Source organism: Pongo abelii, chromosome 6, assembly GCF_028885655.2.
Source record: "Pongo abelii isolate AG06213 chromosome 6, NHGRI_mPonAbe1-v2.0_pri, whole genome shotgun sequence".
Taxonomy (NCBI): Eukaryota; Metazoa; Chordata; class Mammalia; order Primates; family Hominidae; genus Pongo; species Pongo abelii.
In genome coordinates, this window is record NC_071991.2 from 84,866,310 (window position 1) to 84,885,276 (window position 18,967).

At 35.5% G+C, this 18,967-nt stretch overlaps 1 long non-coding RNA gene across 2 annotated transcripts in view; it reads right to left on the reverse strand.

The window, feature by feature from the left end:
- The window catches only part of LOC129060419 (uncharacterized), a 46,492-nt gene that overhangs the window by 19,071 nt on the left and 8,454 nt on the right, over positions 1 to 18,967 (reverse strand). For both annotated transcript variants that reach the window (XR_008527121.1, XR_008527122.1), the window contains exon 2: positions 16,303 to 16,336. This is a non-coding gene — a long non-coding RNA (uncharacterized LOC129060419). The remainder of the gene's footprint in view (positions 1 to 16,302; positions 16,337 to 18,967) is intronic.

Sequence of the window (18,967 nt, forward strand, 5' to 3'; positions counted from 1 at the left end):
AAAATAAAATACAATTCAGCATTAAGAATACATAAATGCCAACTTTATACAATAAGGATGAATCTTGAAAACAGAATGTGGGATGAAAGAAGCCAGACACTAAAGATTTTGTAGTGTATGAGTTTATTTATATGAAATTTAAAGCAGGTGAAATTATTGCATGGTGCTGGAAGTTAAGAAAGTAGTTACCCTTGGGATGAAGGCAGTGGTGGGAAGAGAATATGAGGGAGGCATCTTTTCTTCACCTGGTTGCTAGTTACAGGTATGAATTGAGCTTGTGAGACTTTATTGAGCTACAAAGTTTTCTGCAGATAAACTTTTTCTTCAGTAAGATTATCTTCCAAAAGACTAAAAAATCAAGAATTTTCTTATGCATGATCAATAACCAGCTGGTAAAAATATTAGAAGAAAATATTCCACTCAAAATAGCAATAAATAGTACAATGTACCTAGGAACAAAAAATTTTATAGACAACTTTGGAAATAATAAAGACATTTTTAGTAAATAAAGGTATACAGGCTGACATTCCTCATCTGAAAATCTGAAATCCAAAATGCTCCAAAATTCAAAACTTTTTGAGCACCAACATGATGCTACAAGTAGAACATTTCGCACCTGAACTCATGTGATGGGTGGCAGTCAACACATAGTTGGTTTCTTGTCCCCAAGGGAAAAAAGACCTTCCCATGCTAGATGATGAGTTAGTGGGTGCAGCGCACCAGCATGGCACATGTATACGTATGTAACTAACCTGCACATTGTGCACATGTACCCTAAAACCTAAAGTATAATAATAATAATAAATAAATAAATAAATAAATAAAAGAAAAAAAAAAAAGAAAAAAGACCTTCCCAGCCCTCTTCAGCTGTGATACAGCTTTTTATGCACAGGCCCAGACTCCCCCCATGTAAGCACACCTACAAAAGCTGATAAAATGGCTCATGTGCAGTCCAGACATATCAATGGTAGGTTCCCCATGGTGACCAGATGGGTCCAAGACCTATGTGGATTAGTCACTGTGGGTTCTTTTGCTTATTCTCTGCTCTGCTCTGTGGTATAAGGGTAAAAGTATGGTGTTGGAATGACCACTATATATAACCTGAAGAAACAGATGGATAAACTGTTGAAGTTCTACGCTGAAAGTGATAAACAGGATATAATGAAAAATGGAAAAACACTGCATAAAGCTAAAAAGGAAGATCTCAATTGTGTATTGAAAGAATGAATCCACAGTATCATATTGAACACATGCTACTTAATGGGATACTGATCATAAAACAAGCAAAGCTCTATCACAATGAACTGAAAATTAAAGGGAACTGTGAATACTCAATAGGCTGCAGAAATTTAAGGAAAGATATGACATTAGGTTTTTAAAGATTTGTGGTGATAAGGCATCTGCTGATCACAAAGTAGCAAATTTATTGATGAGTTTGCCAAAGTCATCGCTGAAGAAAATATCACGCCAGACCAAGTCCATGATACTAATGAAACATCACTGTTTTGGTGTTATTGCCCCATAAATCCACTCAATAAAACTGATGAGACAGCTACAGGGATTAAGAATGTCAAGGACAGAATAACTGTGCTGGGATGTGCTAATGCAGCAGGCACCCATAAGTGTAAACTCGTTGTAGGCAAAAGCTTGCATCCTGTTTTCAAGGAGTGAATTTCTTATCAGTCCATGTTATGCTAACAAAAAGCATGGATCACCAGGGACATCTTTCTGATTGGTTTCACAAACATTTTGTACTAGCAGCTCATGCTCACTGTAGGGAAGCTGGACTGCATGTCAACTGCAAGATTTTGTTATTCCTTGACAACTGTTCTGCTCATCCTTCAGCCAAAATCTCATTAAAAACAATGTTTATACCATGCACTTTCTCCAAAATGTGACTCATTAGTTCAGCCATGTGACTGGGTATCCTTACATCAATGAAGAGTAAATAGTAAAACACCTTCTTTAACAGCATGCTAGCAACAGTGAACGTTGGTGTGGAAGGATTGTGAAAGGAGTTTGGCATGAAGGATGTTGTATACATTGTGGCCAATTCTTGGAACACAATGGCTAAAGACACAGCTGTGCATGCCTGGCACAACCTCTTGCTTGCAATTAGGCTCAGTGATAATGATGAATAAGAAGGTAACTTTGAAAGATTTCATACATCAAGTGAGAAAAAATGATGTCTAACCTCCTTACATATGCAAAAAAATATACCTTCAGAGTCCATCAATAAGTTGGAGGAAGTGGATATCAAAGCAGTTTTTAGCCTTGATAATGAGGCTTTAGTTGTTCATTCATTGACTGCTGGTGAAATGGCTGAAATGGTTCTGAATCAAGGTGATCATGATAACAGTAATGATGAAGGTGATGTTAACACTGTAGGAAAAAGTGCCTATAGATAACATGGTGAAAAGTGCGATGAGCATATTGAAGGACTAGAGCAGTGTGCATTCATAATAGAACAAGAAATCATGTCAGTTTATAAAATCAAAGAGAGACTTCTAAGATAAAAACCGTTGTTAATGAGGCAGATGACTCTGGAGGAAACATTTTTAAAAGCCATCCAGCAGAATCCCTCCTCATCCCTAGAGGACCCACTTCCTGGTCCCTCAACTGCTTCTGATGTTTCTTCTCATCTAAAAAATAAAATACAGTGTACAGTAACCTTTTAATCAAAACACAGCATTGTAGGTGGAGAGTGAAAGCCTGCCATTGTTTGTTGTTGCTCTTGTTTAACAGCTGACACGGGTATTCAGGTGATGCTACTGTGCTGCTTAGTTACTCTGAACACTTTATTTTTTCACGGTATTAATGGTATGTCATTTTTTTTACTATTGCGTACTTATGTGTAAATAAGTATAAAAAAATGATTGCTTATCAGTAGCATATAAAATTTGGAGTCAGGGTTGATGGCGATGCCAAAGACCTGCAGATTGTCCACATGGGTGGCTAAGATAATGACACCTTTGCTTTCTGATTATTAAATATTCATACTTTGTTTTATGCACAAAATCATTAAAATATTGAATAAAATTACCTTCAGCTATGTGTATACAGTGTATATGAAACAAAAATGAATTTTGTGTTTAGACTTGAGTCCCACTGCCAAGATATCTCACATATGCAAATATTCCAAAATCTGAAAAAATCTAAAATCTGAAACACTTCTGGTCCCATGCATTTCAGATAAGAAGTACTCAACCTGTATGGAATGTTCATGAATGAGAAAAATCTCTGTAATTTACAGCCCAGCCATGCCTGCAGAAACTTGGCTGCAAGTGTGGGTAACCCTTCAGTTGTTCCCTCCAGCATGGACAGTTTGGAGACTAACAAGAGATTAATGCCATCCCTGAGGGTCTGAACAGCTCAGATTGTTGAAGAATCTCACATTTATTGGAGAATTGCAAGAAGAACAGGAAATATATGGGTATTGCCTGGAATTCTACTTGATAAGAAATAGAGGGAAATTGAAACTCTCTGACTAATGTCTGTGTTCTGATGTGTAATTTCCATTTTACTGCATTTATTAAAAGGAATCAAAGTACATGTAGTTCAGAAAAAAGGAACAGCTCTAATTTTGGCATCTACCCAAATATAAGACTATGCCCTGCTAGATATCAAGACAGAATATAAAACTCTGGCAGTTAAAACAGTGTGGAATCATCACAGGAATTGATCAATTAACCAATGGAATGAAATAGAGAATTAAGAAACAGACCCACATAATAGCCCCCAAACTTATGCTGGTAGAATTATTTACATATTAATTTTTCATAAATTCAATATTATTGACTAAATAAGGTACAACATTATTATGTGTCATGCACACTCTTTCTACACTTACTCTCTGATTTCTGGAATTAGAATAATAGGGTTCAACAGAAGGAAAAATATACTCAATACTACACTCCCTCATAAATATTCAACTTATATTGAACAAAATATTCATTGTCCTCCAAAACTATTTTGAATAAAATATTTATTGTACCCCAAAACTATATTCCAGTGTTTGGGGGCAACAAATATTTTTTCTATTGGTCTGTGTTACTTAAAAAAAACCTAATATCACATATGGTTTCTTAAAAAGATAATGGAAGTTAATCTTGTTACAAAAGCTGTATTTATGGTAGAAACTGAGATGAGTGAATACTAACGGGTGAAGCACTAAAGAGCTATTAGTCTGAAGGTGATGAAATGACAGTGTCACCTCATGAAGAAGCTTCTGTGATTTTGCTACTGGTCTTGTCAGCTGACACCACACAGCCATTCAAAGAAGGGCCTACACTTTGGCCTAATCACTAGATTCTGCTACTATTGTCTATTTGGATTTCCTGCTCTGCAGGGAATCATTAGAAACATAAATTCACAAAATTCATTGAGTCTAATACATGTAAGGCAATGGGATATGTTAGAAGATGTTACTAACTGTGAGAATGTCCACAGTCTAATGAAAGAGGTTAGAAACAAACAAAAGATTGTAGTCGGGTAGCTCTTCTTACAACAGTGCAAGTCAGAAGTATCCTTTGGAATTCTGAGAAAGCCAGATCATTTTTCCTGAGATTTTTCAGGGCCCCACCTGTGGAAGGAAATCTGAAATTTCTCTCTAGGTAGTTCTAGGACATTGCAAATTGTCATGTTTTTCATTCCTGAATTTGATATGCAATGTCATGTTACTGTTTGTCATAAAACAGATCTAAATTATAGTCAACACACTTAAATGGTTCTTTCTTTATCCTTAGCAAACTAACGCAGGAACTGAAAACCAAGTACCACATGTTCTCACTTATAATTGGGAGCTAAATGATAGGAACACATGGACACACAGAGGGGAACAACACACACTGGGGCCTTTTGGAGGGTGGAGGGTGGAGGGGGGGAGGAGGGAGAGGATCAGGAAAAATAACTAATGGGTACTAGGCTTAATACCTGGGTGATGAAATAATCTGTACAACAAACCCCATGACACATGTTTACCTATGTAACAAACCTGCACTTGTACCCCTGAACTTAAAATAAAAATTAAAATAGTTCCTTCTTGTGGTCAAAGAAGCAGGAATAATTTACATACAAAAATGGGGAAGGCTCATCCCTTAGCTAAATACAAGGAAAACTAGAAAACGCAGCACAGTGGTAGCTGAGGTCCTATTCTCTGAGAACAAAGCTAGTGAGAAACAGGATGCAGGGTTCAGAAATGTCAGGGATCATGCAGAACTGAATTTCTTCTCAGAAATTTAAGGTGTTTTGCAAACATAGACTAATCCTCATATTATTCTTGTGTGTGTGTTTTAAATTGGATTTTTTTAAACTTGCCTATAGAGTAGCATCTTATATTACAGAAAATAACAGAAAGAGTGCTGTCAGTGTCCCTGTTCTCGGCTCTGTTCTCAAGCTTAATTCTTTCATAAAGAGGATCCATATTTGGTAATAATGTCAGAAATAAAAAAAAAAAAAGAAAGAGGCCTCCTCTTGCTTTTCCATTGCCATTTAAGTCCATACTTTATGATTTGATTTACATTTTATGACTTGAGTTTTTCCCTTACTAAATTTACAGGGACTTTGAGATGATAAAACTTTCCTTATATCAGAATAAAGACAAGGCTTCAGAGACAAAATATATTTGGATATTTCATTCCCATAACACTTTAATCCTTGCAGCTAATCTAATACAACTGGATTTCCAACAATGTAAAAAGAAAGCAAGCACTGCTGAGAGCCCTAAAGAGCTCCAGGTTGCCAAAGAGGGGAAATTTCTTTCTTTTTCCCAGAGGATCAATCATCCTGAAATGGCTGCTCCAAAGACTGGTAGTGAAATAATCATTCACCTGAAATATTGCTTCTTAATGCTAGGGTATGTTTACTTTCTCCTTGAAGCCTGTTATCCAACTGTAAATCACATCAAAGAGATATTAGGGCAGTAGCTAAATATTCTGATTGAAAAATTCTTCAAAAGCTTACATTATATAATAATTTTGTTGAAATTTCCTGGTTTTAAGTAATCTCTATTTCATTTTTTTCATGTGCTTGTTTCAATGAGTTTATGTTTTAAAAAGTTACAACAGAATCCTATCAAAATCCACATGTCCAATTATTTTCTCATAACAGCACCTATTTATTTTTCATTACATTTTATTTTTTAAAATTTCATTTAAAATGTACTTAAGTAATACATATCCATTGGGGAAAATTAGAAAATACAGAAAAACAGGAAGAAAAAAGTAAGTACAATATCTGAAATGATCAATTAAAGATAACCAAAATGGACTTCTGCTGTGTAACTGTTTAGATGCTCTTCTGTTTGTGTGAATACATGTGTCTGAGGCATTTTAAAGAAATCCTTCTGTACACACCTATATTTTGCAGCTGGCCCTTTTCTTTTTAAACTTGACGTAATGTCAACATTAAAAAAATTACATATATTTTCAGTTTATTATTTATTTATTTATTTTAGAGACAGGGTCTTGCTATGTTGCCTAGGCTGGTCTTAAAATCCCATGCTCAAGCAATCTGCCCACCTCAGCCTGCCAAAGTGCTGGGATTATAGGCATGAGCCACTGCACTGGGCCAACATTTTTCCGTATCAATGCATATACTTGCATATAAGTTTTAGTGGTTATATTTAATCCATTAGAGTCCTTGGATCATGTTTTCATTCTCATTCATATCAAAGTATTTTCTAATTTCCCATTGTAATTGTAGTTGCTTAAGACTGTGTTAATTTCCATATACTTGTGAACTCTCATTTCCTTCTATTATTGATTTCTAATTTTATTCCATTGTGGTCACAGAAGATAATTTGTATAATTTCCTTTTTTTTTTTTTTTAAACATGGAGTCTTGCTCTGTCACCCAGGCTGGAGTGCAGTGGTGCAATCTCAGCTCACTGCAAACTCCGCCTCTTGGGTTCAAGTGATCCTCCACCTCAGCCTCCCAAGCAGCCGGAATTACAGGTGTGCACCACCACACCTGGCTAATTTTCATATTTTTAGTAGAGACAGGTTTTCACCATGTTGGCCAGGCTGGTCTTGAACTCCTGACCTCAAGTGGTCCACCTGCCTCAGCCTCCCAAAGTGCTGGGATTACAGGTGTGAGCCACCGCACCCAGCCTATAATTTCAATCTTTTAAAATCTGTTAATATGCATTTTGCAGCCTAACATATGGTCTATCCTGGAGAATGTTGTATGTGCATATGTGTTGTTGTGTGGAATGTTCTGTATATGTCTATTAGGTCTAGTTGGTTTATAGTGTTCTTCCAATCCTTTATATCCCTATTAATCTTCTGGCTAGTTGTTTCACCCACTGTTGAAAGTGGGGAATTGAAGTCTCCAATTATTAGTAATATTTCCTATTTCTCCCTCCAATTATGTCAATTTTTGCTTAATATATCTTGGGGCTCTGTAGTTAGGTGGGTATAAATTTATAATTATTATATCTTCTTGATATATTGACATTGTCTGTATATAATATCCTTCTTTGTCTCTTGTAACAATTTTGACCTAAAATCAATTTATCTGACATTAATTTAAGAAGTCCCACTGTCTTTTGGCTACTGTTTGCAAGGAATATATTTCTTCCATACTTTCACTTTCAACCTATTTGTTTCTTTGAATCTAATGTGAGTATTTTGTGGACAGTACAAGTTGGGTCAGTTTTTTTAAATCCCTTCTGCCAATCTCTGTCTCTTAATTGGAGAGTTTAATCAATTTACATTTAAAATAATTGATGATAAGGAAGGATCTACTTCTGCCATTTTGCTACTTGTCTTCTACATGTCTTATATCTTTTTTGTTCCTCAATTCCTCTATGACTGCCTACATTTGTGTTTAGCTGATTTTTTTCTAGTGCACTGTTTTGATTTTACTTTTGCTTTTCTTTATCTTTAAACAAGTATTTTCTTAGTGGTTCCCCTAGGGATTACAATTATATATCTTATATGCATAACAACATAGTTTTAATTAATATCAACTGAGCTTCAATCGGATAAAGAACTCTCCTATATACTTCTGTCCCTTACCCTTTGTCTTGTTATCATCACAGATTACATCTTTATACATAGTGTGTCTATGAACATAGATTTATAATTATTGTTTTATGCATTTTTAAGTCATATAAAAAGGAGTTACAAACCAAAAATACAATAATACTGGCTCTTATATTTACATATTTAATTATTTTTACTAGTGTTCTTTATATATTTGTATGGCTTCAAGTTACTATCTAGTGCCCTTCATTTCAGCCTGAAGGACTCATTTTAGACTATCTTGTAGGGCAGGTCTATAAGCAGAGTGATGAATTCCCTCAGCTTTTATCTGGAAATGCCCTAATATATCCTTCACTTTTGAAGGATGGTTTTTCCAGATATGGCCCTCTTAGCTGATAGTTCTTTTTTTTCTTTCAGCACTTTAAATATCTCATTCCACTGCCTTCTGGCCTCCATGGTTTCTGATGAGATACCAGTTGTTGATCCTATTGAGGAAACCTGGTACATAACAAATTGCTTGCCTCTTAATGCTTTAAAAAACACTCTTTGTCTTTGAACAGTTTGATTATAATGTATCTGACTGTGAAACCCCTTGAGTTTATTCTATTTAGAGTTTGTTCAGCTACTCGGAGGCATAGATCTAGGTCTTTCATCAAATTTGGGACATTTTTAACCATTATTTTTGAAAATATTATTTTTATTCATTTCTCCCCTTACCCCTGGTCCATTATTATACTTATGTTGGTAAGCTTGATAGTGTCACATGGCACTCTGAGGTGCTGTTCATTTTTCCTTGTTCCTTTTTTTCCTTTGCTCACCAACTGAATGCTTTCCATTAACTTACTTTCAAATTTACTTTTTCTTTTGCTTGCTCAGATCTACTACTGAGTCCCTCTAGTGAATTTTTCATTTCAGTTACTATACTTTTCATCTCCAGAATTTCCATTTGGTTCCTTTTTGTAAGTTATATCTCCTTACTGATATTCTATGTTTATTGAGAATTAATCTCAATTTTTGTTAGTTCTTAGTCCATGGCATTCTTTAACTCTTTGGGCATATTTAAGACAATTGCTTTAAAAGCTTTGTGTATTAAGTCCAACGGCTGGGCTTCCTCAGGGATAGTTTCTGTTAATTTCTTTTGTTCCTGTGAATGGGCCATACTTTCTTGTTTCTTTGCATGCCTCATAATTTCAAACAAACAAAAAAAAAGGGCATTTTGAATATTATAATATGGGACATCTAGAAATCAGACTCTCCCCCTTTCCCAGGGTTTCTTGTTGCTACTTGTGATGGGTTATAGTTATTTGTTTAGTCAATTTTCTAAACTATTTTTGTAAAGACTATATTCTTTGTCATGTGTGGTCTCTAAAATCTCTATTCTATTAACTTAGTGGTTAGCTAGTGATTTGACAGAGATTTCCTTAAACACTTGGAATCACACCCACGAAGACAAAACAAACAAACAAATGAAGCCTTCTAGTCTTTTGCAACTGAGCTCTGTGTGTATTTGTGTTTATGTTAGTGCACACTTTAACTATTCAGCTGGAAAGTTTACAACTCTGCCTTTGCCTTAATTTCCTGCCTATGTGGAACTTGAAGGTCAGCCAGAGGTAAAAGCTTAGGATGTTCTCAGATATATTAGAAGTATGTGCCCATCCTGGGAATGTGTATGACTAAATTTCCATAATTTTAAAAACCTTTTTGAAGCCTTTATACTCCAAAACATCTTACTACCCAGCTTTTCTTTCCAGGCTTTTCAGTGTGTCTATTGTTTACCCCAGCTGATCTCCTTTGCCCTAAGTGACAGTAGCTGTTCAGTTTCATAGCCATTTCTCAACCCTGAGAGAGTTCCAAGTTAAGCAAAATAGAGGCATGCTTTCTGTGTTAGTGTTTTAGGGAGCCACTTGATAGGTCAAAACTGACAATGACAGTTATTTGAAAACAAAATTCACTTTGCCCCCACCATCACGAGGAACACACATCAGGAATTGGATTGCTATCTTCAATGCCATTGCACTAGAGGGGGTGGAAACAAAGGTAAGTTAAAATGCCACAAAGCTCTCTTACCAGGTTTTAGTTACTCCTTTTTTGGCTAAGCATTTACTTGGCTGCTTTAAGTCTGATAATTTTTCAGAGTTCTGACAAAGTTGATTCTGACAGTGTTTTCTAGTGTTTTTGGGGTTTCTATTGAGGGATGGGCCCTTCGAGTTTCCTACTACCATTTTTGCTGGCATTCTTTTCATTTAAAAAAAAATCATCTTCCACATAAGCTAGGCACAGAAAGACAAATAGCACATGTGCTCACTTAAACATGGAATCTAAGACAATCAGACTCAAATAAGCAGAGAGTAGGATGGTGGCTACCAGAGGCTGGGAGGGTGGGAGAGAAAGGAAGATGATGGTGAAAGGGTAGAAAGCCTCAAATAGGACTCATAAGGATTTTTTTCCTTTGAGATATATTGCACAGCATGGTGAATATCATAAAACATGATGTATTATACATTCCAAAATCACTAAGAGAGTAAATTTTAAATGTTGTCACTGCAAAAAAATAAACATTTCATGTGATAGATATGTTAATTAGTTTTATTTAGTTATTCCACATTTATTCATAAATCATAACATTACTTTGTAGTCAATAAATATACACCTATAATTTTTCAATTTAAAATTTAAAAAGTAAAAATTAATAATAATAAAATGTCATCTCCCATTATATCTTATTTCAACTTTATTTAACAAATATCACATTCGTGGACATTTATGGTCCTTTAAATTTGGGAGCCATTATAAATAACATTATGGTGAACATCTTTTATAGCCAGAATTTATATAGGTTAATTTCCTGAGATAATTTCTAGACAAAGAATAAAAGGATGTAAGTTTAGAGTTTTATAGATGACAATTAACTTTAGCAGACAGGAAAAAATATCGCACGACCATGATAACTAGTATATCAAGAGTTAAATCTTACAACTATTTGGGCTTTATAATGAGCCACTTGAATGCATTAAAAGTGTTAATTCAATTGCAACTTGTTTGGCTCTTCCTCAAAAATAGCCAGTTTTGAACTTGAGTTAGTGTACATGAGTAAGCCCTTTAGTGCTCCAATTGATATGTAGGCTGAAGTTGTCCACTAATCACCAAAGGCCCCCAGTGCATTAAAGACAAGACAGGCAATAAACCTCAATTCTTTTGACTTGGGGGTGGGGGGGGGGCTCTGTCCATTAGTTCCATTGGTCTGTGTGCCTATTTCTAAGCATAAAGTGGTGAAAGGACAGCCTATTTAACAAATGGTGCTGGGATAATTGGCAAGCCACATGTAGAAGAATGAAACTGGATCTTCATCTCTCACTGTACGCACAAATCAACTCAGGATGGATCAAAGACTTAAATCTAAGACCAGAACCATAAAAATTCTAGACGGTAACATGGGAAAAACTCTTCTAGAAATTGGCTTAGGCAAAGAGTTCATGACCAAGAACCCAAAGCAAATGCAATAAAAACAAACATAAACAGATGGGACTTAATTAAACTAAAAAGCTTCTGCACAGCAAAAGAAATAAGCAACAGAGTAAACAGAAAACCCACAGAGTAGGAGAAAATTTTTGCAAATTATGCATCCAATACATGACTAATATCCATAATCTGCAAGGAACTCAAACAAATATGCAAGAAAAAAGAAATAATTCCATTAAAAAGTGGTCAAAGAACATGAATGGACAATTCTCAAAAGAAGATATACAAATGACTAACAAACATATGAAAAAATGCTCAACATCACTAATTACTAGGGAAATGCAAACCAAAACCACAATGCGATACCACCTTGCTCCTCCAAGAATGGCCATAATTAAAAAATAAAAATATAACAGATGTTGGCATGGATGTGGTGCAAAGAGAACACTTTTACACTGCTGGTAGGAATGTCAACTAGTACAACCATGATGAAAAACAGTATAGAGATTTCTCAAATAACTCAAAGTAGATCTAGCATTTGATCCAGCAATCCCATTACTAGGCATCTACCCAGAGGAAAAGAAGTCATTGTAAGAAAAAGACACTTGCACATGCATGTTTATAGCAGTGTCATTTTCAATTCCAAAAATATGGAACCAGCCCAAATGCCCATCAATCAATGAGTGCATAAAGAAAATGTGGTATGTATATACTATGGAATACTACTCAGCCATAAAAAGGAATTAAATAATGGCATTCTCAGCAACCTGGATGGAATTGGAGACCATTATTTTAACTGAAGTAACTCAGGAATGGAAAACCAAACAGCATATGTTCTCGCTTGTAAGTGGGAACTAAGCTATGAGGATTCACAGGCATAAGAATTATGAACTTTGGGGACTCAGGGGGAAGGATGGGAGGGGGATGAGGGATAAAAGACTAGACATTGGGTACAGTGTACACTGCTTGGGTGATGGGTTCACCAAAATTTCAGAAATTACCACTAAAGAACTTATCCATGTAATGAAACCCCACCTGTTCCCCCAAAACTACTGAAATTTTTAAAAAGTTTTAAAAAATTAAAATGAGACAAAGCATAGGATGAAACTGTGTTTATAAACAATTACATCTCTGTATAATTTGTTCTTGAACTATTAATACAGTGACTATAGTAGACCTGTAATAGGTATTCAATAGATTTGGCAAATTCCTTTTTCTCTCCTTGCAGCCCTTCCCTGAGTCTCTCCAACCTCAATTACTACTAGCAATGACATAAGCCTCATACCTAATTCTGTCTATAAAGCAAAACCATTGTTGTCAGTCACATATTATCCTACAATTAGTAACTCTGGTCATACAGTAATCTATCTCTTTTTATTATACAGAGCTATCTATATTTTACTCCTCCCTCTTTGTTGTTGCTTGACCAGCCACAAACCCAATTTGGATCAGAAGACTCATTCCGATGTGCTTGAATTGTGACACTTAAGATCCATTAGATTCTTCCATTTTCTTCTTTTAACATGATATAATTTACCTCTTAATTGATTCTAACAAGTTAGAAAATATTTATAACTAGGAAGTCAAAGTAGAATAAAAATGTATTCCTTTCTTCTAAGTGTTTGGTGGGATCTGGGATTTTACATCTTACTTCTAGTCAAAATCCCTTTAAAGCCAATGGGAATTCTGCACATGGGGAGAGATCAGATGGCTGGCAAATATTACCAAAGAGAGACTTTTATCTGCTGGATATATAAAAACCTTCTGCAAACCCGCAAAAGTCCTTTTAACCCAGGATGTAGTGTGCTTCTGTTCAACTTCAAAATGCTGTGAACCAAAGTATTTCAAGACCAACTTTCAAATTCCAGAAAAGGGTTAAGGTCTAGGATTGTTTTGGTGTTGTTGTTGTTGTTGTTTCTTTTGGTTCATTTCATTTTAGTTTTTAAGTGGCAGTTAAAGCATGAATTTCCTGTTATTTTTCCTTAAAGAGAACTAATGTGGAGACAAATTCCAAAGTAGGAATAGGAAATGACTACCAGTTAGTTAAGGTATGACCAGCACTGTTTGCATCCTTTGCTTCACTTCTCCTAACTCTCATTTGACCATTAGCATCAAGCTCAAATTATTTTTTTCAAGGGCTCTCTGTATGAAAATGAATGGTTATGTCTTCCAAGAGAAGGAAGGCACAATTTACCAAACAGCAAACACTCTATTCCTATTTATTCATCCATTCATTGTTTATGAATTGCCCTATATACATCGGGAACTGGGCTGCATGATGATGGAAGAGGTGTGTGATATTTTCAGAGAATGAATGTCATATCAGCATTTCAGGGCCAGTATGCTGTTTCTTCCAGACACCGTGGAAATATCCAAGTCTATGTCTAAACTTGTATACTGTTACAAGTAAATTCAATGAAAATAATAAGACACAAATCTTCTGAACTCATTCAGATTGTGCCCTGCATAACTGTTGAAACTTGTTTTAGTTTTTCACTTTTCATCAAGTATTTGGGAAAGAGTTACCTCAGCTTCAGTCTGAAATGTGGAAGCTGAGTGGCTTAGATGTGCTGATTGAGAATGAAATAATCTTATTCCTTTGCAAAAATCTTTCCTATTAGATCAAGTGTTATTCCAGCAAGTAATTACTCAATGAAATGTGTACTTACTGATAATTATTCTAGATAACTATTTTTAAGGGTTTACAGTTTCTTCCTTTTATTCTTTGATTTCTGTCAGGAGTACCACAGTTTTCAAGGAAGGTTTGTAGAATCACAGCTTAAGCAGAAAGGAAGCACTACAAGTCCTCCCAGGAAAAAATATTTTTGCAGATCCAGGAAATTTCAAAATTTGGCTCTGCATTTGTACCAAAATCTTACAGAGACTTTTTGGAATTGAGTTTCTAAAACCTTGGGTGGCTCATTCATCTTCAATAATAACATTAATAGTTACTGAATGGGTTTGCCCGAAGTGGTGGGAAGAAGTTGCCCACAATTTGGTTCAGCATTTTTGGAATGAACAAAATGTCAAGTTAGAAAAATTGTCAGTTATGAAGTTGCAGCATGCTTTTTCTCCACAAATTAAGCCCAGTGTGGCATTTTATATAAGCTGCATTTCAGGAAATAAGGAGATGGCATCTTTTATCTCTAACTAGATTCTGGAATTAATTTGCTCTTTTTCACTTGCATCAATATATTTGTCCTCCAATGGCATATGTTTCATCAGGGCAACCATGTGGAAAACTCAGACACAAAGAAGTATTTGTTTCTTGCAAGAGCAATGTGAATAGAGTATTAATGTAATTTTGATGCCAGATAAAGTACTTTGTGATAGCAGAGACATAATAATGAAGAGACTGACAGAGGGCCTGGGTTTGTTGATCTTTGGATTTCTTCCATGGTAGAGTAGTAAAATTGGCTCAACCATTTCAAAAATCTGGGTATGGTGTGGATACGTTTTATTATTTTCTCCTTCCTGAATGGGGGTAATTTATAGAAATTTCAGATTATAAAGATTTTATAAGGGATTTTTCATGCAGACTTGTTCCAATAGGATAACAATAATAACCTGCAGTGGAGAGATGATCTCCACGGTGAAGCTCATCAGACTTTGGGAAGTAGGATAAATCTGTTGAATAATTTATAGCAACACTAAAGAGATATTACGCCTAGAAATGGGGATTTATGTGGTGATTCAGTTCTTACAGAGACAGTACAGGAAAATAAAGATGATAGTGACAATATTTTAACATAAATGAGTTAGGTGAGGGATAATCCACACATATTTCAGGATTGTAAGAAAGTTACAATGATGGAGAAAAAAAGATCAATGGATAAAAAATCAGGAGACTGGATTCTAATGCCAGCTAAACAGCTGAGCCACCAAAGGCAAGTGACAATGGTGGGGATAATAATGTTTTTCCAAGTTATTTCATAGGGCAGTTGTGAGCATTCGATGTAATAATAAAGTTCCTTGAAAATTAGAAATTACCCGTCAGTTATTATTTCAGAGCAAGTTTAACAACCAGAATAACAGATGGACAGATCTTGCCTAATATAAAAAAGAAGTAAAGTATATCTCCAATAAAACATATGATTTGGCATTCCATTAAAATGTAAGTGGCCCCACCTACTAAATCTAGAATGTTTCCTGTGATATCTTGATTTTCATATTAAACTTCAGCATTAATGAATCCTTTTATGCAATTTATGAAATCACAGCTTCAGTGTAGGTCCCTGACAAGGATGGCTGGGAGTTATTGATGGAAGGCTGAAAATGTAAACTAAAGGAAAACCCACATTTTCCTCTGTACTCTCTTTGTGAACTCAGCAGGAGGAAAATGTGATGGGGATATTTTAGTAAGATCTTCACTGTGAAACTGCCTTCTGAGAGCTGAGCGGCCATGTTTACATGATGCTTTATAGACTGACTCAGACCCCTGGCTAACATAGACCTAAATGGAAGAGCACTAAAACTGAATAAGTAAAATTACCTTTAAAAAATGCATTCTTATTAATTTCTATGAGGATCTTTCAATTCCAAGCCTTTAGGAATTTAGAGTAATCATCAATCTCCAACAATGGATTCATCTAAATATTGTCACATGAAGACCCTAATGAGTTTACTTTAATAAGGAAAATTGCTAATTTATAATTAGCTTATTAATTTTCATTTGTTTGTATTCAAAAAGTTTGCCATCTGTCAAATAAAATATCATAAAATCTTAGTTTTACTATGAATTTTCTTTTTTTTCCTTTTTAAAAAATTTTTGGGGTACAGGGTGTATTAGTTTGTTCTCACACTGCTAATAAAGACATACCCAAGACTGGGTAATTTATAAAGAGGTTTAATTGACTCACAGTTCCATGTGGGTGAGGAGGCCTCACAATCATGCTGGAAGGCAAAGGAGGAGCAAAGTCAAGTCTTACATGGTGGACAGGCAAGAAGGCTTTTGCAGGGAAACTCTCATTTATAAAACCATCAGATCTCGTGAGAATAATTCACTACCACAAGAACAGTATGGGAGAAACCACCTCCGTGATTCAATTATCTCCACCTGGCCCTGCCCTTAACAGGTGGAGATTATTACAGTTCAACGTGAGATTTGGGTGAGGACACAGCCAAACTATATCGCAGGGTCTCATTCTGTCACCCAGGCTGGAGTGCAATGAATGGCATAATCACAGCTCACTGCAGTCTTGACCTTCTAGGCTCAAGCAATCCTCCTACCTCAGCCTCCCAAGTAGCTGGGACTACAGATGTGTGCCACCATGCCCAGCTAATTTTAATATTTTTGGTAGAAACGGGGTTTCACCATATTACCCAGACTTGTCTCCAACTCCTAAGCAATCCACCCACCTCATGCTCCCAAAGTGCTGGGATTGCAGGCATGAGCCACTGCCCCTGGTCACTAAATTTTCTTAAAAACTTATATTGTTGGTCAAAGATGGACTTCTACCTAGCTTCTGCTTATCCTAAGTCCCAAATAGTGGAGTTCAAAGCTTTCCTTATAATCTGGTGAACTTCAGAATATTGGAAAGTTAATGCATTATTATTTCTTATTCTTACAAAATTTGATTCCATTTTCTCTTCCCTTTCAATTTATAAAGAGAATTACTTAAGAACCAAGAAAAAAATTGTTTTGACAATACTTTAGCCCAACAGGAAGCTCTGTAAGTATCTAAAGAAACCTCACTCCTCAAATATTGCCAAGTCGTTTTTTGCAGATGCAAGAAATTTAGATAGTTTTAACCAGCTCAATTTCCTTACCCTTTGACATTTAGATCTCTCACTGTCAAAAACAAAATATAATAAAAATAAAAAATAATTTTAAACAGCAGGAAAAGGGAAATAATGAATCATCAGCTGGGGATGGAAAAGCTTAGTTGTTTATACGGCTGAAGCCGCTGTACTTTTTATTTTTCTTGAATAGTTAGGTGGGGACAATAGACTGAAAGACTATTGTGAGTCAATATTCTAGGCTCTATTTTTATTTCCGTGTTCTTGCATCTAGGTGAATTTCCCCATCAACCAAATACTGAAATTTTGAGTGTATTGTTGAGTGAATGTTTATATAGGCTTAAGATTCTTAGATTAAAGGTGCTATTTAAAAAAGAATATTATTGTTATTACTCATGAAAAATAGTTTTAGTGCTGATTTTGGCAGGGACTGGCAACCTTCATATTGGCTAGCAAAAAAAAAGTCAACACAAATTCATCAAGCAAATTTCTCTGCACTAGAAACTAATGACATAAGAGCTACTAGGCTTGGAATTAAGAATACTTCCTTTAGAAACTAATAATCAAGTATCTTTCTCATGAAAAAATACAAATAATTTATCTACTGGATTAAGTTTTGGGTAAAATACTGGGCACAAGTAGACACTTAATAGACTTGTTGGTTGACTTTTCTCTCTAATACCTGAACTAATTCTATCCTTTATCCAACCCACCTGAAGCAGAGTAGATTATCCAGGAAGGGTCTTTATAAATAATTTTTATTTCTGTGTTCTGAGAGCCACATTTCCTTAGAGAGAAATTCACATAGAATGGCCATGTATCAGCAAACTACATTTTTCAAAGCATTTTCAGAGATGAGGGTGTGAGGGTGGGTTATCAAGGATAAAGTTAGAATTTCTGTCACCCACATTTTCAATTAGGATGCTTTCAGCTGCAGTTAACAGAAAACCTCTATTAAACAGGTTAAATTAATTAATTATTTCCCAAAGACACAGTTTCTCAGGGCTCTGTCTCTACCTCTCTGACACCCACTTTGGGTCTACAATGCTTTCTGGTCGGGTTCATTCTCAGGCAGACATCAGGATGGCTGTAGCAGTTCTGGGCATCACATCCAGATATAACTGTGTCTAGAGAAAGAAAAGGGGCCATGTCTTCCTTGTTAACTTTTTAGGAACAAGGAAATCTTTCCCATAATTCCCAACCCCACCTAGCAGACCTTCCTTAATGGATCATTGGTTACAATCAGATCACATGCTTTTCCTAAACCAGGCACTGGCAGGGTGAACAGGATTAGCAGGATTGGTAGACTGATTGGATAAGGAGGAAATTATGTTGGGAGACCTCCATCCATCATGATACCTAAATTTGAATATTTAGTTCAAATTTCCATAAAATAAACAAAAAAGTACAAAATAAATTTGTACTTAAGTACAAATTCCATAATTTATAAGTCCAGGGTATACTTTGAGTAGAGTCTGGAAGTTGCTACTTTAAAAAATAATAATAACCTAACCACTAAAAGCATCTGGCATTAGGAGTTTCTCTTCATAGAATCTGTGTTTTATGGATTTCAAATAATGAACTAAAGGACAAAACCGGGAACTACAGAGTTCATAGTTTTAAAAATCTTCACTACAGGTTCTGAGACTCCACATTCAAAGTCACCTATCAAATACCCAGGCAAAGACGGTAGAAAAGACAGGGCAAAATGATTACCCCCACTTCAACTAAGACCTTCAACTCCTCTATGCCAAAAGCATCTTTACCAGTCAAATTAATTAGACT